This window comes from Triticum urartu, chromosome 5, assembly GCF_003073215.2.
Source record: "Triticum urartu cultivar G1812 chromosome 5, Tu2.1, whole genome shotgun sequence".
Classification (NCBI taxonomy): Eukaryota; Viridiplantae; Streptophyta; class Magnoliopsida; order Poales; family Poaceae; genus Triticum; species Triticum urartu.
Window position 1 is genome coordinate 527,232,388 of NC_053026.1, and position 24,765 is coordinate 527,257,152.

General features: G+C 47.8%; 1 long non-coding RNA gene across 1 annotated transcript; it reads left to right on the forward strand.

The window, feature by feature from the left end:
- The first annotated feature begins 5,911 nt into the window (after positions 1–5,911).
- Positions 5,912–7,688, forward strand: LOC125556595. Its single transcript, XR_007305143.1, has 3 exons — positions 5,912–6,263; positions 6,353–6,826; positions 7,662–7,688. It is a non-coding gene; the product is annotated as an uncharacterized LOC125556595 (long non-coding RNA).
- The last annotated feature ends 17,077 nt before the right edge of the window (positions 7,689–24,765 follow it).

Below are 24,765 nucleotides of genomic sequence, written 5' to 3' on the forward strand. Positions count from 1 at the left end.
ACCCTCGAAATCACTACTATCTTTGCTTTGCTAGATGCTCGCTCTTTTGCTATGCCTATGCTACGATGCCTACCACTTGCTTATCATGCCTCCCAAATTGCCATGTCAAACCTCTAACCCACCATGTCCTAGCAAACCATTGATTGGCTATGTTACCGCTTTGCTCAGCCCCTCTTATAGCGTTGTTAGTTGCAGGTGAAGATTGAAGTTCGTTCCTTGTTGGAACATGGAGATGTTGTTCCTTGTTGGAACATGTTTTACTTGTTGGGATATCACAATATATCCTATTTAATTAATGCATCTATATACTTGGTAAAGGGTGGAAGGCTCAGCCTTATGCCTGGTGTTTTGTTCCACTCTTGCCGTGTTAGTTTCCGTCATATCGGTGTTATGTTCCCGGATTTTGCGTTCCTTACACGGTTGGGTTATAATGGGAACCCCTTGACAGTTCGCCTTGAATAAAACTCCTCCAGCAAGGCCCAACCTTGGTTTTACCATTTGCCACCTAGCCTTTTCCCTTGGGAGTCGCGCATCCTGAGGGTCATCTTTATTTTAAACCCCCGGGCCAGTGTTTGTCTAAGTGTTGGTCCAACCCAGAGCACCGTGCAGGGCCATCCCTTGGCAACTTGGGTTACGTCGGCTTCTGTACGCTTAGCTTATCCGGTGTGCCCTGAGAACGAGATATGTGCAGCTCCTATCGGGATGTCGGCGCATCGGGTGGTCTTGCTGGACTTGTTTTACCATTGTCGAGGATGTCTTGTAGAACCGGGATACCGAGCCTGATTGGAATGTCTCGGGAGGAGGTCTATTCCTTCGTTGACCGTGAGAGCTTGTCATGGGCTAAGTTAGGACTCCCCTGCAGGGTTTTGAACTTTCGAAAGCCGTGCCCGCGGTTATGGGCAGATGGGAATTTGTTAATGTCCGGTTGTAGAAAACCTGAAGTTGAGCTTAATTAAAATGCATCAACTGCGTGTGTAACCGTGATGGTCTCTTTCCGGTGGGGTCCGGGAAGTGAACACGGTTGTTGGAGTTATGCTTGACGTAGGTTGTTCTAGGATCACTTCCTGATCATAGTTTCTCGATCGTGCTTTGCCTCCTCTTCTCTCTCTCTTTTGCGAACAGGTTAGCCACCAGATATGCTAGTCGCTTGCTGCAGCTCCACCTCATACCTTTTACCTTACCCATAAGCTTAAATAGTCTTGATCACGAGGGTGCGAGATTGCTGAGTCCCCGTGACTCACAGATACTTCCAAAACCAGCTTGCAGGTGCCGTTGAACCGTGCAGATGACGCAACCAAGCTCAAGGAGGAGCTCGATGAAGATCTTGTCCTTTGTGTTGTTTCGTTCTAGTTGATCAGTAGTGGGGCCCAGTTGGGGTCGATCGGGGACCTTGTCGCATTTGGGGTTCTTCTTTTATTTTGGTTCCGTAGTCGGACCTTGATTGTATTTGGATGATGTAATGCTTTATTCTTGTAATTGTGTGAAGTGGCGAGTGTAAGCCAACTATGTATCTCGTTCCCTTATGTATTACATGGGTTGTTTGCAAAGATTACCTCACTTGCGACATTGCTTTCAATGCGGTTATGCCTCTAAGTCGTGCTTCGACATGTGGGAGATATAGCCGCATCGAGGGCGTTACAAGTTGGTAATCAGAGCCTTCCCCGACCTTAGGAGCCCCCATTGCTTGATCGTTTTTAGCAGCCGAGTTGTGTCTAGAAAAATGTTTTGAGTCATTTAGGAATTATATATCGGAGAGTTTAGGAATTCTTTTTACTTTCCAGTCTCCTCATCGCTCTGGTAAGGCATCCTTACGTAGAGTTTTGACTCTTCTCTTCTCAAATTTCACTAAATTTTTTTTAGGATCACGCGGGTATCTTAGAATCATTCCGATGGTTTTGTGACGAGAACATTGTTCTTGGTGCCTCCTGTCATTTAGGGCTTGTGGCAGTGTCCCGGGGAGTTGAGCTCCGAGGTGTTGTCGTCACAATTTTATCGTTGCAGTTCTGCAATACCTGAGTTCAGTACGCCGACATCGAAAATCTCTTTTATGCAGTTCGTTGGTGAGATAACCTCGACGCCACCCAGTACTGGGGCGGGAGTTCGGGAGTATTGCCATAACTTGTATAACGGATGCTTTTCAAAGGTTGAGGTAGACGATTTCTGAAGGTTTCTTGGTTATGTGTTGAAGGATGGATACAACTGGATGTAGGATTTGCTAGTTTTGGGTGAGATATTATGCTTCCCCTGTATCCCCAACACCTGATTGCATAACCGGAGAATTTCGGGAGTTTCATAGGTGGGAATTCAAGTAGCTCTTAGGAAATCTTTCCGACAGATGCATGATATGAAATTGGGGTTCGACGTCTAGTGGTCCGCCTATTCACGGTTGGTTTTACAGTGGTCTCGTTGTGTCTTAAAGAGTCCTTGGCTATGCCGACTCGGGGACGCTTCGTATGTCATGTGCACTGCCTTGTACATGATGGTGCTGTACGATCGTGCCCGTGTAGGCCCCACCACGAAAACTTCAGACGAAATCTCAATCATATGTTTGTTCTGGCTTATTCTGCAAGCCAATCCTTGTTTTTGTTTTGAGTTGTGGTATTCGAGTTGCTTCGAAGTCAAATGTTGATTCCATACCTTCTCTAAACGGTGTTCTCATACTCCTATGTGAATACTAATCCTTCATGATAATCGAGATTGTCATGACAATCCTTTTCATCCGGAGTGTTTCTCTTCTAGTGGTTCCAATCTTTTCAACATCAGCAAAATCAAGTATCAGTTCTTCTCAACGTTGGTTGTTTTCATCCATCCCAAGTTGCCTTTGTTTTTCCCATCCTCCCACCCTTGTTTCTGCAAGGACCCAGATTTCTTATTCAAGTATCCATTTTATTGATGGAAGTCTCTCCATTCCTTTTCCGTCAATGTTCTTATCCGGTGATTCTCAGGAAGATTCTAATGGAGCTTCAAGTTCGTCATTCTTCATTCTTTTCTTCTCCGGTGGTTTCAATACAAGCTTTTGGTGTTGATCATATCCTTTCCTCATTTCAGAAGTTTTATCATACCGGTGCTCATCATATTCATTCATTTCTCGCTATTCAATTGTTCCGGAGTGCTCAAGATATCCTGAAGATTCGTGTTTTTTCCACTCTACATTTGTTCAAGATCGTTCGAGGTTGTTATCTCATTCAAGTCATTTAATTCAACCGGTGCAATCTCTCTTTCAAGTAATCTTTTCAACAGTGTATCTTTTGAGTGGGCCCTAACCCAGAGGTCTTTTCCCAGGATCTTACCTGACTCTTCTTATTCTCCCAGAGTTAGTGTCAAATTCATTTCAAAGTTTGACGTAAGAATGAATTGTCATCAGTCAAATGCCTTTCTCCTTGATCTTTCAAATTCTTTAATCGTTGTTTCAACCTTTCCATTTTTCATCCCGGAGTACCTCAACAATTTGGTGGTGTTTCTCATCGTCATTCTCAGATATTGAAGACCGAAGAAGAGTTTCTCTTTAATCTTGCTCCATTCTCTTCAAGATTCATGGTGCTAGCTTGTTGCCATCCTCTCCTAATTATTTTCGATTGTGAGAATCCTTTTCACCCATCAGGAGATATTCAAGGGTATTTTCAGTTCGATTATCCGGAGCCCATCATTTTAGAAGACTTGTTCATTCTCACTTTTCAGCTCTCGTTCCCCAAATCTCACCGGTGCATCATTCAATATTTTTTAATCAGCGCGTGATCTCTTCGTTTCAGTTGTATCTAAATTCTCTCAAGTATCTTCGTTCTTTTTATAATTCTTCCCGATGTTTTCTTCATGTTGTAATCGTTTTTCTTTTTCAATTCTTACGGTGGTTCGTTCAAGAGTTCTTCTTCCTTCGTGTATCATATCTATGCATTCGTGCTTTTCAAATCTTACCGGCGGTTCGTCGAAGACATTCTCAAGTTTATGTTATATCTCTCTTAATCTTTTCTACGAGAATAAGTAATATGTCAAATCCGTTGATTGCCATCAATTTAATTGATGAAGGATAAGCATAATGTAATTCTTATTCTTGTTTCATCCAAGAGATTATTTCCTTATCTCGGAGGCTTATCAAATTCTCAGTTTCATTTGTTTCATCTTTTCTTTCCCGGAGTTCCAACCGCTTTTTCAATTATATCGCCACAGAGATCCATATAATCATCGCAAGGTTTCACCTTGTATTTTCAACTTCTCTTTCTTTCGTTTGATCATTCTTTCGTTTACCGGAGTTCTTCATGAAGGTTCTACATGATGGTTCATTAAGGATTTATATTCCTTCTCTAAGTGTTAATTGAGATTCTTTTCTAAGAGCTCAAGCATTCTTCATCTTCCTATCCGGAGTGCAATTCTTTCTTCCGTATCATTGGAGGTGGTATTATGTCATTCTTGATAATTTGAGTTCATGTTTCATGATTCACATGTTGTCAAGAATGAGATATTTTAAAATCCATCAATCTCTTCTTTGGAGTTATCTTGGGTGATAGTTCACCTAAAGCCTTCCCTAAGGATTGTTGCTGTTTATGGTGCTTATAAAGGACCCAAGTTCTTCTTTATCCTTCCAATGAACAAGTTCCTCGTCTTCTTGTTCTTATCAATCCAATATTGTTTTCGTTAGTGGTGGAATTTCACCTCAAGTTCTAGAGATGTTTTCCATAAGCCCACTACAAGCTTATCCTCTTCGTTGTTGTTTTCCCAACAACCCCGCGCAATCCTTTCTTGCAAGGATGCTTTCCAAGTTCAATTGTGATAGAAGTTGTCATTTTCTTCTCCGCTCTTTTGTTCCAACAATCTACCTTTGATTCTTTCATCCGGAGGCATTGTGATGTTGCTCTTTTCTCTCATCATCTTGGATCATGTTCTTTTCGTGATTATCCATTTAACCGGAGTGTTCTGTCCTTTTTGCTCAAGTTCTTTCGCCTTATCAAGCCTTGCATCACTTCTCAACCGGAGTGCTGCCCAAAGTTGTTCTTCCTTGTTCCTCTTTGCTTACAGAGTATTTTCAACTTGATTTATCTCCATTCTATTCTTTTCTCGAAATGGCTTAACCTTTTCAAGGTTCGTGGTTTCACTCGTTTGTCAAAGAAGCAACTTAGTTTTACCTCTTCTCTTTCTCTTCCGTTTTCCCTCCGGTGCCATTCTAGATCTCGGGACAAGATCCTTTCGTAGTGGTGGAGTGTTGTAACGCCCCAAGACCGATGTGCCAGGTGTCTTCCAGTTTTCGCTGTCGTTGTCATGTCATTTGCTTGCGTGTTGCATCTCATCATGTCATCATGTGCATTGCATCATCATATTTTAAAACTTGCATTCGTCCGGGTTCTCCGAGTTTCTCTCTGTTGTCCGTTCTGAGCCCAACCACACTTGCACGCGCCCGCGGCGTGTCCGAAATTTTATTTTTATAAGTGGCCAGAAAATGTTCTCGGAATGGGATGAAAGTTGACGTGCGGTGTTGTTTTATTGTCAGTAGACCGCCTGTCAAGTTTCATCGCATTCGGAGTCCGTTTAACGTCCCAACGTTAAACTATAGCGGCATTATAGCCGGGCACACGTCGGACGTTTTCGGTCTTCGAAAACTGTTGTCGGACTTTCCCTCTCTTTCCTCTCTAGTCCGTCTGCACAGTCCGCTATCACCGCCAGGCCCCAAAACCCCTCCTTGCACGGTGCATCGACCCCCTCACGTGCGCGTCCGAAAGTTGTCCCGAACCCGACCCGGACTGTCGCCACCGTTGTGTCCGGATCATCCCCAAACATCTACAAAACGTCACCCTTTTCTTATTTGGGCCCCCTAACCTATTTATCTGGGATCGTCCGATTAAGATCGGAGGGTCCAGATGCCCCTAAATTTAGCCTTTTGCTATATATAGATCAACTCTAGCCTAACCCTAAAAATCCTCCCCCTTGTCCCATCGCGCCGCCGCCACCCACTCACCATTCCCCTCGGGATCTTCCCAGATCCACCTCGTAGCCAGCCCGAGCTCCACCTAATTTTCCCCACTGGACCAACTCCATCGATCCATCCCCTCCAACCAGAGATCCCCACGGCCCTCGTCGTCCCAGCAGCAGCACCGGAGCCACCTCGCGTCTCCTCCTCCCGTTCCTTCTTTCTTTCACCTGTTGCCGGGCTCATCCTCTCTCTCTCTCGTACTGGACAGGAGAGCAGCCATGGCCGTCCGTCCATGGAAGTGAGCCGCGCCGCCCTGGTCACCTGCGACCTTGGGTTGCCTCCGTGTCGTCCTCACCGCCCACTGGTGAGCTCTTTTGCACCGCCTCCAACCCCTTTCTTTTCCTCGCGTCGCGCCTCTGCTGATTTCCCCGCCTCGCCGTCGTTTTGCTGCAGGAGCCGAGGCCGTCGCCTCCTAAGTTCGTCGCGCCGCTACTGGGTTCGCCGGATCCGCTGCCTCCCGGCACCCCTTCCTCAACCGCGCCTACAACCCCTGCCTCCCTCGCGCGCCAAGTTCGCGTCGTCGCTCTCCCGAACCGCCGCAACCTGCAGGAGCTTCAAGAGACGAACGCAGTCGCCAGGACCCGGCCAGATCCTGCCGTTCCCGCTCCTCCTCGTGCGCCAAGTCCGCCCAGCCGCCCGCTGCGCCCGCTCGCAGCGCCAGTCGCCGCCCTCCGCTGCTGCTTTGCCGCCGTCCAGCCGTGCCGCCGTTCCCCTGTTTCCTCTGCTTCATGTACGAGCGAGGAGAACGACCGCGTGTTCGCCCCGAGCGTTGACCGCGCCTCCAGCACCATCGTGGGCCGCGTGAGCAAGGCCTAGCCCAGCCGCTGCTAGAACCAAACCGCACCACAGAACGGGCCAAGCCCATGGGTGAGCTCCCCACAACCTTCGCTATTTGGCGCCATGGGCGTGTGATAGTCATGTTGCGCCTATTACCTTGTTGGCCCATTTGCTCAGTTTCAGCCCGTAATGTTTTTTTTAGTTCTGCGAATTTAGTATTTATTCCAGGGAACTGCAGTTTTACAGAAAAACCCTCCATGTTCATTCATTTAATATCTCACAAACCGTGCATCGGATTAAAATAACTTATATATGAAAAATGCTTAGAATTGCATCTAGTTTCATAATATGTCATCTTCATCCATGTTTAAAATGTTGTTTGTTTAAATTTTTCTCTATGAATATGCTAAAATGCTTTATTCCATACCTAAATAACCGTAGCTCCAAATTTAACAAACTTTATATGTAAATGGGGTAGAAAAATGCCTAGTTTAACATGGTGATTTCATATTGCATGTTTAACAACCCTAAAATTGTGTTTAGGGCAGAACAGTACCAAACCTAATATATGCATATGAGGAGTTTCCGGACTTGTTGTTTTGTTGTACCGGCCTCATTTAAACTTGCCTAGATTAGATAGTTTCATCATGCTTCACCTTCTGCCATGCTAACAACATTTAACCTTGTTGGGTACATAAACGAGAGAGAACTAAATAAGTCATGTGGTGTTTTGTCAATATGCATCCCGATGCATATTGAGCTCCATTTAACTTGTAGTATTGTTTGTGCATATTGCCATGCCATGCCTCATTAAACCGGACATGCATCATACTTGTTTGCGCATCGTGCCATGTCTATGTGGTGGTTGTTTACTATGTTGTTTGCTTCTTTCCGGTGTTGCTTCTTCGGGTTGGTTCTGATAAAGTTGCGTGTGTGAGGATCCGTTGGCTACATCTATTTGTCTTCTTCATGGACTCGTTCTTCTACCTTGCAGGATTTCAGGCAAGATGATCACACCCTCGAAATCACTACTATCTTTGCTTTGCTAGATGCTCGCTCTTTTGCTATGCCTATGCTACGATGCCTACCACTTGCTTATCATGCCTCCCAAATTGCCATGTCAAACCTCTAACCCACCATGTCCTAGCAAACCGTTGATTGGCTATGTTACCGCTTTGCTCAACCCCTCTTATAGCGTTGTTAGTTGCAGGTGAAGATTGAAGTTCGTTCCTTGTTGGAACATGGAGATGTTGTTCCTTGTTGGAACATGTTTTACTTGTTGGGATATCACAATATATCCTATTTAATTAATGCATCTATATACTTGGTAAAGGGTGGAAGGCTCGGCCTTATGCCTGGTGTTTTGTTCCACACCTTAGGACTCCCCTGCAGGGTTTTGAACTTTCGAAAGCCGTGCCCGCGGTTATGGGCAGATGGGAATTTGTTAATGTCCGGTTGTAGAAAACCTGAAGTTGAGCTTAATTAAAATGCATCAACTGCGTGTGTAACCGTGATGGTCTCTTTCCGGTGGGGTCCGGGAAGTGAACACGGTTGTTGGAGTTATGCTTGACGTAGGTTGTTCTAGGATCACTTCCTGATCATAGTTTCTCGATCGTGCTTTGCCTCCTCTTCTCTCTCTCTTTTGCGAACAGGTTAGCCACCAGATATGCTAGTCGCTTGCTGCAGCTCCACCTCATACCTTTTACCTTACCCATAAGCTTAAATAGTCTTGATCACGAGGGTGCGAGATTGCTGAGTCCCCGTGACTCACAGATACTTCCAAAACCAGCTTGCAGGTGCCGTTGAACCGTGCAGATGACGCAACCAAGCTCAAGGAGGAGCTCGATGAAGATCTTGTCCTTTGTGTTGTTTCGTTCTAGTTGATCAGTAGTGGGGCCCAGTTGGGGTCGATCGGGGACCTTGTCGCATTTGGGGTTCTTCTTTTATTTTGGTTCCGTAGTCGGACCTTGATTGTATTTGGATGATGTAATGCTTTATTCATGTAATTGTGTGAAGTGGCGAGTGTAAGCCAACTAGGAATCTTGTTCCCTTATGTACTACATGGGTTGTTTGCAAAGATTACCTCACTTGCGACATTGCTTTCAATGCGGTTATGCCTCTAAGTCGTGCTTCGACACATGGGAGATATAGCCGCATCGAGGGCGTTACAGGCGCCCACGCGATCCGTAGATCGATCTTGTTTGCCTTGCTTTGTCCTCCAATATATCTCACTGGTCTAGCGCGTTTCCCCAAGCCTTGGTATTTTTTGAGTGGTGCCGGGGTGCGGCTTGAGTTGTGGGCCGAGAGGCCTCTCTGTCGTGGCCACGAGGTGGCCGGTCAGCTGCGTCATACACTGGGGACGTAGGTTTAGGTGCTTCCTCCTCTAATCGGGGTAGCAACCTGCGTTTTGGGTAGCTTTTGGAGGGGCGTTCGAATTCATATTCCTCGGCCGCAAGGACTTCAGTCCATCTGTCGGCTAGCAAGTCTTGATCAGCTCTAAGCTGTTGCTGCTTTTTCTTAAGGCTATTTGCCGTGGCTATAAGCCGGTGCTTGAAGCGCTCTTGCTCAATGGGATCCTCAGGCACGCCAAATTCGTCGTCGCCGAGGCTTGCCTCATCTTCGGACGGAGGTATGTAATTATCATCCTCTTCCTCTCTATCTGCCGCTCTCTCATGAGGGCTGGCTTCTCCATCCTCCTGTGCTGAATCTTGCTGGAGGGGGTTGTCTTTGGCACTGTCCGGGGTGTTGTTATCTCCTGTGCCGGAATCACCGTTTTTGCTTTGGCGGGACTTAGAGCGGCGCTGCTGACGCCGGCGCTTAGGTTGCTTCTTGGAGGGGTCATCCTCCACTGTTCCATCTCCATTGCCTTCTTTGGTTGTGTCCACCATATATATGTCATACGACGAGGTGGCTTTCCAGTGCCCTATAGGCACTGGCTCCTGTTCGTCTCCTGCATCGTCGTCCATACTGTCAATGTCTTCGGAGTCGAAGTTGAGCATGTCGGTCAAGTCATCGACAGTGGCTATGAAGTGGGTGGTGGGTGGGCGTCAAATTTCTTCGTCGTCCGCATCCCAATCCTGCCGGTCATAATCCGGCCTAGACTCTACTGACAAAGAGAGAGACCTTAGTGAATTTAGTATGTCGCCGAAGGGCGAGTGCTGAAAGATATCTGCAGCAGTGAACTCTATGATCGGCGCCCAATCGGATTCGATTGCTAGGGGCGCGGATGGTCCAGAGTCCGGAGGAGAGTCCGGCGATGGGGAGTCACGGGCCTCGCGAAGGATAAGGTTGGTGTTCGGTTCAATCTCCGTTGAGGCTGCTGCCTCCGCGGCGGGGTCTAACCACCCGCCCTCGGATGGCGCAGTTGGCTCCGAATTAAAGGTCGGAGCAGCCGCAGGTGCGGTCTCTAGGACACTATTCGGTGGCAGAGCTAAATTATGCCCATCGTGACAGTACGGCGCACTTGGCAGGGGCTCGAATCCGTCGAAGATCAAGTCTCCACGGATATCGGCCATGTAGTTTAGGATTCCAAACCTGACCTGATGGCTAGGGGCGTAGCTTTCAATCTGCTCCAGATGGCCAAGCGAATTGGCCCGCAGTGCAAAGCCGCCGAATACAAAAATCTGTCAGGGGAGAAAAGTCTCACCCTGGACTGCATCGCTAACGATGATCGAAGGAGCCATCAAGCCTGATGATGACGACACAGAGGAACTCTCAATGAAAGCACCAATGTCGGTGTCAAAACCGGCGGATCTCGGGTAGGGGGTCCCGAACTATGCGTCTAGGCGGATTGTAACAGGAGACAAGGGACACGATGTTTTTACCCAGGTTCGGGCCCTCTCGATGGAGGTAAAACCCTACTCCTGCTTGATTAATATTGATGATATGGGTAGTACAAGAGTAGATCTACCACGAGATCAGAGAGGCTAAACCCTAGAAGCTAGCCTATGGTATGATTGTTGTGATTGTGTCCTACGAACTAAACCCTCCGGTTTATATAGACACCGGAGGGGGCTAGGGTTACACAGAGTCGGTTACAAGGAAGGAGATCTACATATCCGTATTGCCAAGCTTGCCTTCCACGCCAAGGAGAGTCCCATCCGGACACGGGACGAAGTCTTCAATCTTGTATCTTCATAGTCCAACAGTCCGGCCAAAGGTTATAGTCCGGCTGTCCGGATACCCCCTAATCCAGGACTCCCTCAATATACCTTCAAGCACTCACCTCCCTGGCAACGGCGCCAGAAAAGAGCTTGATGTCTTCTACACAACTTGTTCTTGTAGACTCATGTTGGGCCTCCAAGCGCAGAGTTTTGTAGGACAGTAGCAAATTCCCCCAAGTGAATGACCTAAGGTTTATCAATCCATGGGATGCGTAGGATGAACATGTTCTCTCTCAAACAACCCTGCAACCAAATAACAAAAAGTCTCTTGTGTCCCCAACACACCAAATACAATGGTAATTTGTATGGGTGCACTACTTCGGTGAAGAGATCGTAATAAAAGATAGTAATGATAATAGATATTGATTTTTGTAATAGGAACAATAAAAACAACAAGGTAGAAATTGATAAAACGAAGCACAAACGATATTGCAATGCTTGAAAATGAGGCCTAGGGTCCGTACTTTCGCTAGTGCAATCTCTCAATAGTGCTAATATAATTGGGTCATATAACCATCCCTCACGTGCGACGAAGAATCACTCCTAAGTTCTTATCTAGCGGAGAACATAAGAAGAAATTATTTGTAGGGTACAAAACCACCTCAAAGATATTCTTTCCGATCAATCTATCCTAGAGTTCGTACTAAAATAACACTAAGCTATTCTTTCCGATCGATCTAACCAAGAGTTCGTACTAAAATAACACCATATGATACAAATCGACCAACTCTACTGTCACCTAGATACTCCAATATCACTGCGAGTATTCGTGAGTTGATTATACAGTGTGCATCAAACAATTTCAGATTCATAATTCTCAATACAACACAAAGAACCTCAAAGAGTGCCCCAAGATTTCTACCGGAGAAACAAAAGACGAGAACATGCATCAACCCCTATGCATAGATTACCCCAATGTCACCTCGGGAATCCGCGAGTTGAGTGCCAAAACACATATCAAATGAATCAATATGATACCCCGTTGTCACCACAGGTGTTCATAGCAAGACATGCATCAAGTGCTCTCAAATCCATAAAAGTATTCAGTCCGATAAAATGAAATCTCAAAGGGAAAACTCAATTCACAACAAGGTAGAGAGGGGAAAACACCATATGATCCGACTATATTAATGAAACCCGCGATACATCAAGGTCATGAAATCTCAAGAAAACGAGAGAGAGATTAAACACATAGCTACTGGTACAAATCCTCAGCCCCGAGGGTGGACTACTCCCTCCTCATCATGGTGAAGATGGTTGCCGGGATGATAAAGATGGCCATCGGTGATGGTTTCCCCCTTCGACGGAGTGCCGGAGCGGGGTCTAGATTGGTTTTTCATGGCTATAGAGGCTTGCGGCGGCAGAACTTCTGATCTAGGGTTATTTATGATGGTTTCTCTATTTATAGGTTTTTTCGTCGGTTTCACGCGAAGATGGGCCTCGAGGTGAGCACAACCCACCGGGGCTAGCCGGGCCCCTCAGGTGCGTCCTGGTGGGTTGTGCCCTCCTCGTGGATCTTCTGGGCCTCCCACAAAGCTTCAAGGGTCTCTTTTGTGCCAAAAAAATCATCAAAAAGTTTTAGCTCATTTTGAGAACTTTCATTTCTGCATCAAAAAACAACACCACGGTAGTTCTGCTGAAAACCTCGTCAGTCTGGGTTAGTTCCATGCAAATCATACCAAAACCATATAAAATTGTTGTAAATATGGCATGAATACTTCATAAATTATAGATACGTTGGATAAGTATCACACACGGGTCATCCAAAACAACCGTCTGCGTTGAAGGGATGTACAAATCCTCCTCAACACATTTTCTCTATTTAGCGCTGAAGTCTGGCTTTGCATACCGTATTAAATCTGAACCATTTGCGTTGAAGAGATGCACACATCCTACGCTACGAATCTTCCCTTGGCTTACTGGGGAAGACCATAGCTCTCACTTTGCATACAAGTGTTCTATCTAAAACATTTGCGATGACGAGCTGCACAAATCCCGCACGACACATTTTCCCTTGGCTTACTGGGGAAGCTGTTGGTTTACATACGGGTGTTCTGTCTAAAAAGTTTGCGATCAAGAGCTGCACAAATCCTGCTTGGCACATTTTCCTTTGGCTTTCTTGGGAAGCTATCAGTTTGCATATGGGTGGTCTAACTAAAACGTTTGCAATGAGTGTTTTATATTTAAAAACCATTGACATTTTTTAAAGAAAATCATTTGATAAGTCTGTACATGCAGAGAGAAAAACGCAAGTTCGTTCAAACCATATCTTTCATTCAGTCACACTATGAATTTATATTCATATGACCGAGATACATTATTAAACCCCAAAAAACTAATTCCGGCGGCGGCGGAGGCGGCGTGCCGCACCGGCGTTGTCTATGTTGTCCTCCGGGACGCCGTTGTTGAAGTCTTCAAGGAAGCAAAGAATGTTCTTCGCTTGGAAATCAAACATCATGTCATCGCGTGATCGACGAGCGGGGCGCGGGAGGATGGCAACTCGCAGCGCTGCAAGGTAGCGGTTGACGGCGACGTCCCATGCCGCTGAGGGGGCGCGCACACGGGCATGGCGGGTGCGGGAGTCCTGGATTAGGGGGTGTCCGGACAACCGGACTATAACCTTTGGCCGGACTATTGGACTATGAAGATACAAGATTGAAGACTTCGTCTCGTGTCCGGATGTGACTTTCCTTGGCGTGGAAGGCAAGCTTGGCAATACGGATATGTAGATCTCCTCCCATTGTAACTGACTCTGTGTAACCCTAGCCCCCTCCGGTGTCTATATAAACCGGAGGGTTTAGTCCGTAGGACAACAACAATCATACCATAGGCTAGCTTCTAGGGTTTAGCCTCTCTGATCTCGTGGTAGATCTACTCTTGTACTACCCATATCATCAATATTAATCAAGCAGGAGTAGGGTTTTACCTCCATCGAGAGGGCCCGAACCTGGGTAAAAACATCGTGTCCCTTGTCTCCTGTTACCATCTGCCTTGACGCACAGTTCAGGACCCCCTACCCGAGATCCACCGGTTTTGACACCGACATTGGTGCTTTCATTGAGAGTTCCACTGTGCCGTCGCCAGAAGGAAGGATGTCTCATCTCGTCTTTAAAGACGGTACTACTGTTGGGGGAGCTTTGGCTGTCGGCCAAACTCTCCGGCTAGGCGGTTTCATCATGACCGCCTGTTCGGCCACCGCTCCGACGATGACTTCTCGGGTCATCAAAAACAGCCTCCACATCAAATCGGCACTCGCCGAACAGATGGATCCAATGGAGCTCGCCTCCCTAAACGAGCTCTTGGATCGCATCGCCTCCCTGGGAGTTGCTACGGACTATGAACGGATTGGGCTTAATCCCGATCAAAGGGAGATTAACTCTCCGCCGGTCACCCATCATATTGCAGTGGTGGAGGAACAATGCGGCGACCTCTCCTCCATATTGAGGACCAACTATGTCCGGATTCTTGAGCTCTCCGAGCCGGATACCCGTTCACGGGAGGACAACATCCAATCCCTGAACTTAGAGTTAGGCGGCGGGCCAGGATTATCGGGCAACACCCCGGAACCAGAATTTCCAAAATTGGAAATTTCTCGGCCCCTGGATCCCAGATCGGGTAAGGGTTCAGATTCAATTCCACCCACCCACCCAAACATAAGCGATCTTTCCCACATCAGGCAAGAGCCCCAGGAAACAGTACATCACTATTGGGCCAGATTCCTCCTTGCGATGAACAAGGTTAAGGACTGTCGCGAGGAAGACACAATCTTATTTTTCTGCAATAATTGCATGGACAAGGGAATCCTTAACGCCATAAATCGCCGTGAGATATCACGCTTCGCTGACTTGGCATCCATAGTACGAAAGTACTATGCGATGGAAAGTGCCTGGAAAACTGAAACAAACTTTTGGGATAATCCGGCCCTAAATACGAACCCAGTCTGAAATAAAAGGGTGCACTATCAAAAGACACCCGGGTCAACTACCAAAAAGCAAAAACCCTCTATAGGGCATGGAATCGTACTGGAGGGATGGCTCAATGGACCCTGTAAAATTCACAGTACAGAGGGCGCCATACCAATACATAGCCTTAGAGCATGTTGGATACTCCGGCAGGTAGCCAAAAGTGGCGAGGATCTCCTAATTCCAGAAGCCACAGAGCACCATCCCAGAAATACGAGTATGGTATTAACGGTCTTCGAGACCTTCGCATCAAATAATAGGCGAAAGCGAACACTCCGCAGCCTTGCCGAAATCTACCATGTGGTGACAATAAACCCATGGAGTGACACGGCTATTACTTTCAATGCCAGTGACGAACCTAAATTCCGAACAGCCCGAGCACCAGCCGCATTGGTCCTCAGTCCAATTGTGGACGGCTTCCGACTCACCAAGGTACTCATGGACGGAGGCAGCGAATTAAACCTCATCTATGAGGAAACCCTTCAAAAAATGGAAATATACTGGAACTGCATCGAGCGAAGCAGCATAACCTTTAGAGGAATAATCCCCAGTCAGGAAGTGCGCTGTACAGGTAAAATCACACTAGATGTGGTGTTCGACACGCTGGAGAATTATAGGTCCGAAGATATTACATTCCAAGTGGCCCCGTTCTGTAGCGGTTACCACGCCCTGTTAGGGCGAGAGGCGTTCACAATCTTCCAAGCCATACCTCATTACGGGTACATGAAGCTCAAAATGCCCGGGCCCAATAGGATTATCACTCTTGCTAGTGATCCAGACACAGCACTCCGTGCCGAAAACAAGACAGCCGCACTGGCCCTCGAGGCATTATCCGAGGCCCTAGCGGCTGAGGAACTGACTGCGCTGTGCTCCACGGTGAACAGGGACGATGTGATACTCGATAAGAGATCCAAGTCCACCTCCTTTAAACCGGCGGATGAAATAGTCAAATTCCAAGTCCATCCAACGGACCCTACAAAAACAGCTTCCATCGGGGCACAATTAAACCCTGACATAGACGCCGCACTACGAGAGTTCCTACGCGAGAACTGGGACATTTTTGCCTGGTACCCTTCAGACATGCCAGGAATCCCACGCAGGCTGGCCGAGCACAGCCTCAATATTCTAAAGGGATTCAAGCCGGTCAAGCAGGCTCTTCGGCGTTTCTCTGAACCTAAGAGACAAGCCATGGGAGAGGAACTAGCCAAGTTATTGGAGGACGGATTCATTAGAGAAATAAAACATCCGGACTGGCTAGCAAACCTGGTGATGGTACCAAAGAAGGACAAATCCTGGTGCCTGTGCGTCGATTTTAAGGACCTTAACAAGGCTTGCCCAAAGGATCCCTTCCCCCTTCCCCGCATCGATCAAATTATCAACGCTACCGTAGGACACGATTCATTATGTTTCCTCGACGCATACTCCGGCTACCACCAAATTAAGATGGCGGAGCCCGACCAAGCCGCAACGACATTCATCACACCATACGGCCCCTTCTGCTTCAACACAGTGCCCTTTGGGCTCAAAAACGCCGGCGCAACATATCAGCGCATGATTCAGACATGTCTGGCAAACCAGATCGGCAAAACGGTGGAGGCATACGTAGATGACGTGTTCGTCAAAACCAAACATATCAAATCTCTAGTAGACAACTTGAGGCTCACATTCGATAACCTCCGAACATATGACATCAAGCTCAACCCGGAAAAATGCGTTTTCGGTGTGCCAGCCAGAAAGCTCTTGGGCTTCATTGTATCCGGCTGAGGAATTGAAGCAAATCCAGCCAAGATCCAAGCTCTGTCACAATTGGATATCCCAACGGACCTCAAACAAATCCATAAATTAACTGGATGCGTGGCGGCTCTAAGCTGCTTTATCTCCCGCCTGGGAGAAAAGGCATTACCCCTTTATCGTCTCCTTCGGTGCACCAAACACTTTGAGTGGACGGATGCCATCACAGCCGGATTGGAAGAAATAAAAGCCATATTGGCAACCAAACCAGTCCTAGCCGTGCCAAACATTAGCGAACCAATGCTGTTATACATTGCGGCAACTCATCAAGTTGTGAGCGCAGTGCTCGTCGTCGAACGAGAAACGGACGGACATAAATTCCCCCTTCAAAAGCCGGTCTACTATGTATCCACTGTCCTTACTCCATGCAAGTCATGGTACCCGCATTATCAAAAGATAGCATACGCGGTATTCATGGCATCCCGGAAGCTGCGACACTACTTTCAAGAGTGTTCGATAACAGTAGCCTCGGAAGTGCCACTTAATGATATTATAAACAACCGCGATGCCATGGGCCGGATTGCCAAATGGGCCATCGAGCTTCTCCCGTTCGACATAACTTACAAGCCGCGACGAGCCATTAAGTCGCAAGTATCGGCCGACTTTGTCGCCGAATGGACGGAAGCCGAACTCCCTAAAGAGTATGGCGCATATTCCAACTGGATCATGCACTTCGACGGCTCCAAAATGCTGGCTGGTCTGGGGGCTGGCGTCGTTCTGATGTCCCCAACCGGAGATACAGTCCAATACGTACTTCAGATAATGTATACAGACTCCAACAACGCAGCCGAATACGAGGCCCTTCTACATGGTCTCCGAATGGCAGTATCCATGGGCATTCAACGCCTAGAGGTGCGGGGGGATTCAAACCTCGCAATATCCCAAATAAATGGAGACTTTGATGCCAAGGATCCGAAAATGGCGGCTTATTGCAACGCCGTCCTAAAAATGTCAGCTCGGTTCGAGGGGCTCGAATTTCACCATATAGCCCACAAAAACAATCAGGCGGCAGACATCCTCGCACGCATCGGCGCAAAACGCGATGCGGTCCCCCCTAACATCTTTTTGGAGAGGCTTTTCAAGCCATCCGTGGTATGGGAAGGGGACACTAGTAACAACATAGGAATTAGGCCTAAGATGATTCCAAATAGAAAAACTTCAATCATTTCGATTTGTTCGAGGGGATAAAAAAAGAGGTACGATCTATCCCTAAATAGTACTCTAAATTATCCACTATGGATATTTCATACCCCCCTTTTCTTTACGTAGTATTTTCTTACTATACTGTTGACGTAGCATTATAGACTGTATTGTTACTCTTGCTACCATCAGGATAGATCTGTCCTGTTCCTCGGTTTCCCCCTCGGACCCAACCGCAATGCCCGATACCGAACACTCTGACATAATCGGAGGCTCTACCACCGAAATAACATCCTTAGCCCACGTTATAATGGCTGTCATCGCCCCATGGACAGAACCATTTCTGGCCTACTTAACTAGGCAGGAACTCCCTGAGGACCAAAATGAGGCACACTGCATAGTGCGGTGATCTAAAGCCTACAGGGTCCATGAGGGAGAGCTTTATAAGAAAAGTACCACCGGAGTCCTTCAAAGGTGCATCTCCGAAGAGGAAGGGCGGAAGCTTCTGGCAGAAATTCATGCCGGACTTGGCGGCCACCATGCCGCAGCCTGGGCCCTTGTAAGCAAGGCCTTCCGTACAGGTTTTTACTGGCCTACGGCCCGGGCAGACGCACTGGACCTGGTCCAACGCTGCGTGGGTTGCCAGCTTTTTGCAAATCAAAGCCATATGCCGCCCACCGCCCTCCACACAATCCCCATTACCTGCCCCTTCGCGGTCTGGGGGCTTGACATGGTTGGACCCCTTAAAGGAGGAACCCACAAGAAAAAATACTTGCTGGTCATGGTGGATAAATTCACCAAATGGATGGAAGCCAAGCCTGTTAGGACGGCCGAATCTGGATTGGTGATAGACTTCATATCCGGGGCCGTACACCATTATGGCGTCCCCCACAGCATCATCACTAATAATGACACGAACTTCATGGCCGACGAGGTAAAACTCTGGTGCAAAAACATGGGCATCAAGCTCGATTATGCTTCCGTCTATCACCCACAAACCAACGGTCAAGTCGAACGAGCAAATGGTATTATCATGAGCGGCATCAAACCCAGATTAGTGCGGTCCCTAAAGGAATCTGGCACGCACTGGGTAGAGGAGCTCGACTCCATACTCTGGGGGCTGCGGACCACGCCGAATCGCACTACCGGGTACACACCATTTTTTATGGTATATGACGCAGAGGCGGTTCTACCCTGCGACATAATTCATGACTCACCTCGAGTGCGCATGTACGAAGAAGAGAAGCCGAGCTCGATCGGCAGGACAGTCTGGACGCCCTGGAGGAGGAGCATGATGTGGCAAAAGCCCGTTCCGCATTCTATCAACAGCAGGCTCGAAGATACCAAAGCAGAGAAATACGGGCCAAAACTTATAATGTTGGCGAATTAGTTCTACGCCTACCGGAGAAGAAAAAGGACAAACTCAAGCCCAAATGGGAGGGTCCCTTCATTATTGACCAAGTTCTGACTGGTGGGGCGTACCGTCTGCGGGATGCATCGGATAACCGATTCAAGCCGAACCCATGGAACGCAGCTAGACTCCTAAGATTCTACGCCTAGCGCCGGAATCAGTGTTCGTCTCCTTCCACTGTCCATTTTTATACACTATCTGTCTTTTATTTATCTCCTCCTCCCCTTATTTTCTCTCACAGCCTTTAAGGGCCAATTTGTGCCTTGTTTGCACACAACTGGTGCGCTATCCGCGCTCATTATACCTGGGGGCTTCTTTCACAGAAGCTTATTTATTTATACGGGCTTCATGCCCAGCACATGTGTCATCCTTCCGCATGTACCTTTTATTCACCATTATATGCATCGATATTACTTAAGTTTTGGCCAAGCTGGGTTGCCCGACTCTTGTATTTATGCCCTACGTTCCCGTTAATTCAGCTAGGGCATAAGGGGAGCACCTCTACGATTGTTACTGCCGGTCAGCCGGATGTGTACCTCAGACTGGGTGAAGCCGAAAGCTAGTGTTCTTTAGGGAATATTCGGTCGGTGAACAAAAGACGATTTTTTACCTATTTTCTATATATGCCCCCAGATGTTTTTTGCTGCGATTCTTTTCGCAGTCCGGACATGCACTTTAGGGCATGCATACCCAAGGAAAGGAACCCCTAACGGAACTATTCTCCCTGGAAGATGTTTCTTACTAACCATGTAATATAACATAACTAGTTGGGCACTTGTCTGTTCAAGCACTAATGACCCCTACGCCTGGTTTCCAAGCATGCCCCGGTTCTTATATAATCGAGAGGGTATTCGGATACACTCCGGACTATCGGGTCCTGAGGTTGAAGCAAAAAGGTCCGCCATGACAAATGATCTACAATCCGACTAGAAGGCATTATACATGTCGTTTTAATTACATAGTCAACTGGACTAGCTAAATTCCTCTTCTATACCATCCAACAGGCTGTCTAGTCTACAATTCTATTGGGAATACCTTGCGGCCAATTCTACTTGCCCGTACACTAGGCTAACAGGGATCTCTTTCCCATCAGGCCCCACAGGTCCGACCTCGGCCATGTGGTTTGGGTCAGCCTTGGTATACCGCGTCTTCACCATGGCCCAGGCTTCCCTGGCGCCTTGACGACAGGCTGATATCTTCCACAATCGGAAGCGCTGCCGTGCTCCCTTCAGCTTCTCTGCAAGCTCTCCAAGGCCTTCGGGCACGGAGACGGATGGCCACAAGGCCTGGGCAATGCCTTGCATCGCCTGCCAAACTCGCTCGTGCAGCTGTAAAAGCTCGGGCAGAATATCACCCGCAGACCCGGGCATTTCTTCCGTGGGACGACCTGTTAGCATACCTACAGACGTAGCTCTGTTAGTCAACTTCTTCGCCGAACTCTTCTTAAAAGTTTGTTCAAGCACTTACTGAAAATGCCGCATCGAAGCCGCTGATTCTCCTTCATGGAGTCTGACAGTTGGGCACGAACATTCTTTAGTTCCACGCCCAGCTGGGTGTTGGCATCCTGGAGATTATTCTTCTCCTGCCTAACCCTCGTAAGCACGCTCCCGCCAGCCTTTAGACGGCGTAGGAGATGTTGCTCATCCGGATTTCCTCTGGCGTCATCTACAACTTCATTGTCAGATTTGCACATATGCCGCACTTTATATGTTATCTATCATTTTAAATATGTGTTACCAGCGGGGGTCTTCTTGGACTTCTCTTCTGCGGCCAGTGCGGCCTGAAGTTGGGCTTTGCACTCTTCAAGCTCATGGGACAGTTGGGTATTCTTTTCTGTAAGAACCTGCATAACAAATGATCCTTAAATCAGTTATTCTAACTGTTTCAAGTCTTAGGGGCTACTGATATATATAATCATCAAATTTTCTCACCTGTATGTCCTTTACATACTGATCCGTGGCTCTGGCTAGACCATTTTGAGCAGCACGGAGGTACGCATCTCCCGAGTTGAAGGCATAAAATGCCTCTTGGGAGAAACAAGCGTCACGGAGAACGGCTCGGCGACGCCTGTGGTTCATGGCGCTCTCCACAGAATTTGTGGCGGACAGTCTGTCCGCATCCTCTGTCAGAGGAGCATCCGGCGCGCGCCTCGTATTCGCTTCCGCTTCCGGGTCCAGCCTTGGAGCCTGACTGGTGGAGGCGTGATTGGCGACCTCTCCGGATATAGTCCGGCGAGCGTTCTTCTTCCTAAGAAAGCGCAGGCGTTAATATGCCTTTAAAGAATGATATCATGGAGTAAGGCGGCGCACCATACTGCTGCGCCGGTGTCTCAGTCCGGACTGCATTTCTTTTCAGCCTGCCCGGCCTCGCAGCCCCTTGTTGGCTAGTCGTCGCGGGCTCGGCTTGACGTCCCAAGGGCCTCCCTTGCAAAACACCGCTGGTATACGGTAAGCAAAGTACACAAGGACGGATCCTTTTCAAAATGTCGGGACTTCGGTCTCAGTTACCTGTGAAGCTGGGAGCAGCCCAGGGTAATCGGCCGTAATGGCTACCAAGGCATTATCGCTACTTAATTGGTAAAATACCCTATCAATTAGCTCCACAGATATGCCCGGATCCTCTTGGGAGGCCGGGTCGAGGGACCGCTCCGGATCCTCTGCTTGTGGAGGCGGGCTGTTGATCTCCCTTACAGCCTTACGCAGCTCCTGCGTTGGAATCCCAAGGTAAGATACTTAACTATGGGAATGTGGAACGGATGGGCATGAAAAGTGTCGACTTACCCAGCTCGGAGGATTGTACATAGAAAATCTGCCTTGTGGATTGACACGGAGGAATTCCTCCTCTTCTCCCTTGTACAAATCGGACAAGATTTTTGCTAGAGCAGCGGTCGAGTCCGGCCCCTTGCGGCCGCAGTGGGTGGTGTCATCCTCCCCATTGAAATCACACATGGGGTGGCCTCGATATTGAAGCGGTTGCACCCCCCGCATAATGCATATCGCCATGACTTCGATCATGGTCAGTCCTGATTGAGCCAATAACTTTATCCGGCTCATCAGGTAAAGAACGTCGCTGTCATCTTCCTCCTGGGGGCTCCGTGGACGCCAGCTCAGGGGCTTCTTCAAAGGAGCATTGTCAAACTCAGGAAGGCCGATCCGAATAGGATCCGGAAGGGGGACGTCTTCTATATGAAACCACTCTGAAGGCCATTCTTCGGACGCCTTCTTCGGGGTTCTGGATAGATATCCGGTCCCGGCGATGCGCCATACTTCGGCTCCGCCCACTTGATATATTGACCCCCTCTGAGAATGGGGCACAAGGCAGAACAGCTTCTTCCACAGTGCGAAATGAGCCTCGCGACCCAAAAACAGCTCGCAGAGGGCTACGTAGCCCGCGATATGTAGTATGGATGCAGGGGTAAGGCAGTGCAACTTGAGGCCGTAGAACTCCAGGAGCCCCCGGAGAAACGGATGAATTGGAAATCTGAGTCCTCTTATCAAATAAGGAACAAGGCATACCCGCTCTCCTTTGGAGGGATTGGGAAAGCTTTCCGCTTGCTCTCCGCCATTGTAGGTGGCGAGCCCGGCTCGAACCGGGACCATATACGATGGGGGGAGAAATCCCCGGGTCTAAAGATTCACTAGTTGGCTGTGCGAGACGGAACACCTCTCCCAATCTCCGGGCTTGGGGCTGGAGGAACGAGAGGAGGAGCTGCGTCGACCGGCCATGATGGAATGGATTGCTTCCGGGTGCGCTCCGATGAATGCTCGCTAAGGGAGGAGGGTGTGGTTTGGATCTGAATCCTCGTCTCTTTAATAGGCAGCTCATTTGCATACCTAGGGGGGTAAGTGTAGAACACCCTGGCTCTTGATACGTCTCCAACGTATCTATAATTTTTGATTGCTCCATGCTATATTATCTACTATTTTGGACTATATTGGGCTTTATTTTCCACTTTTATATTATTTTTTGGGACTAACCTATTAACCGGAGGCCCAGCCCAGAATTGCTGTTTTTTGCCTATTTTAGTGTTTCAAAGAAACAGAATATCAAACGGAGTCCAAACGGAATAAAATCTTCGGGAACGTGATTTTCTCACCGAACATGATCCTGGAGACTTGGACCCTGCTCCAAGGAACAAAAGAGGCGGTCACAAGGGTGGGGGGCGCGCCCCTCCTAGGGCGTACCCCCTGCCTCGTGGGCCCCTCGTTGCTCCTCCGGCGTACTTCTTACTCCTATATATACACACATACCCCCTAATGATCAGAATAGGAGCCAAAAACCTAATTCCACCGCCGCAACTTTCTGTATCCACGAGATCCCATCTTGGGGCCTGTTCCGGAGCTCCGCCGGAAGAGGGCCGTCATAACGGAGGGCTTCTACATCATCATAGCCCCTCCGATGAAGTGTGAGTAGTTTACCTCAGACCTTCGGGTCCATAGTTAGTAGCTAGATGGCTTCTTCTCTCTCTTTGAATCTCAATACCAAGTTCTCCCCCTCTCTTGTGGAGATCTATTCGATGTAATCTTCTTTTTGTGGTGTGTTTGTTGAGACCGATGAATTGTGGGTTTATGATCAAGTCTATCTATGAATAATATTTGAATCTTCTCTGAATTCTTTTATGTATGATTGGTTATCTTTGCAAGTCTCTTTGAATTATCCGTTTGGTTTGGCCAACTAGATTGGTAGTTCTTGCCATGGGAGAAGTGCTTAGCTTTGGGTTTGATCTTGCGGTGTCCTTACCCAGTGACAGAAGGCGCAGCAAGGCACGTATTGTATCGTTGCCATCGAGGATAACAAGATGGGGTTTATTTCATATTGCATGAATTTATCTCTCTACATCATGTCATCTTGCTTAAGGTGTTACTCTGTTTTTAACTTAATACTCTAGATGCATGCTGGATAGCGGTCGATGAGTGAAGTAATAGTAGTAGATGCAGAATCGTTTCGGTCTACTTGTCACGGACGTGATGCCTATATACATGATCATGCCTAGATATTATCATAATTATGCTCAATTCTATCAATTTCTCAACAGTAATTTGTTCACCCACCGTAGAATACTTATGCTCTTGAGAGAAGCCACTAGTGAAACCTATGGCCCCCGGGTCTATTCTCATCATATCAATCTCCATCACTTTAATCTTGTTTTGCCTTTTAATTTGCCTTTACTTTTTACTTTGCATCTTTATACCAAAAATACCAAAAATATTCTATCTATCAGATCTCACTCTCGTAAGTGACCGTGAAGGGCTTGACAACCCCTAATCGCGTTGGTTGCGAGTAGCTATGTCGGTGTACTAGAGTAGGGGTACCCTAGTATCCCGAACTTGTGCACGGGCAGTCGCAGCGTCCCGCGGCAAGGCTTGCCGGGTGATCGCCAAGATCCTCCATGGTTCCTTTGAAGCCATTCAAGAACAAAGTGTCCAAGCCAAGAAGACAAGACCCCGGCAAGAGGAGCTTGCCGGGAAGGCTAACAAAAGCATCTCAAGACCCCGACAAGAGGTGCTTGCCGGGAAGGCCACCCAAGGCATCTCAAGGAACTTGCCGCGGCGCGCTACACGC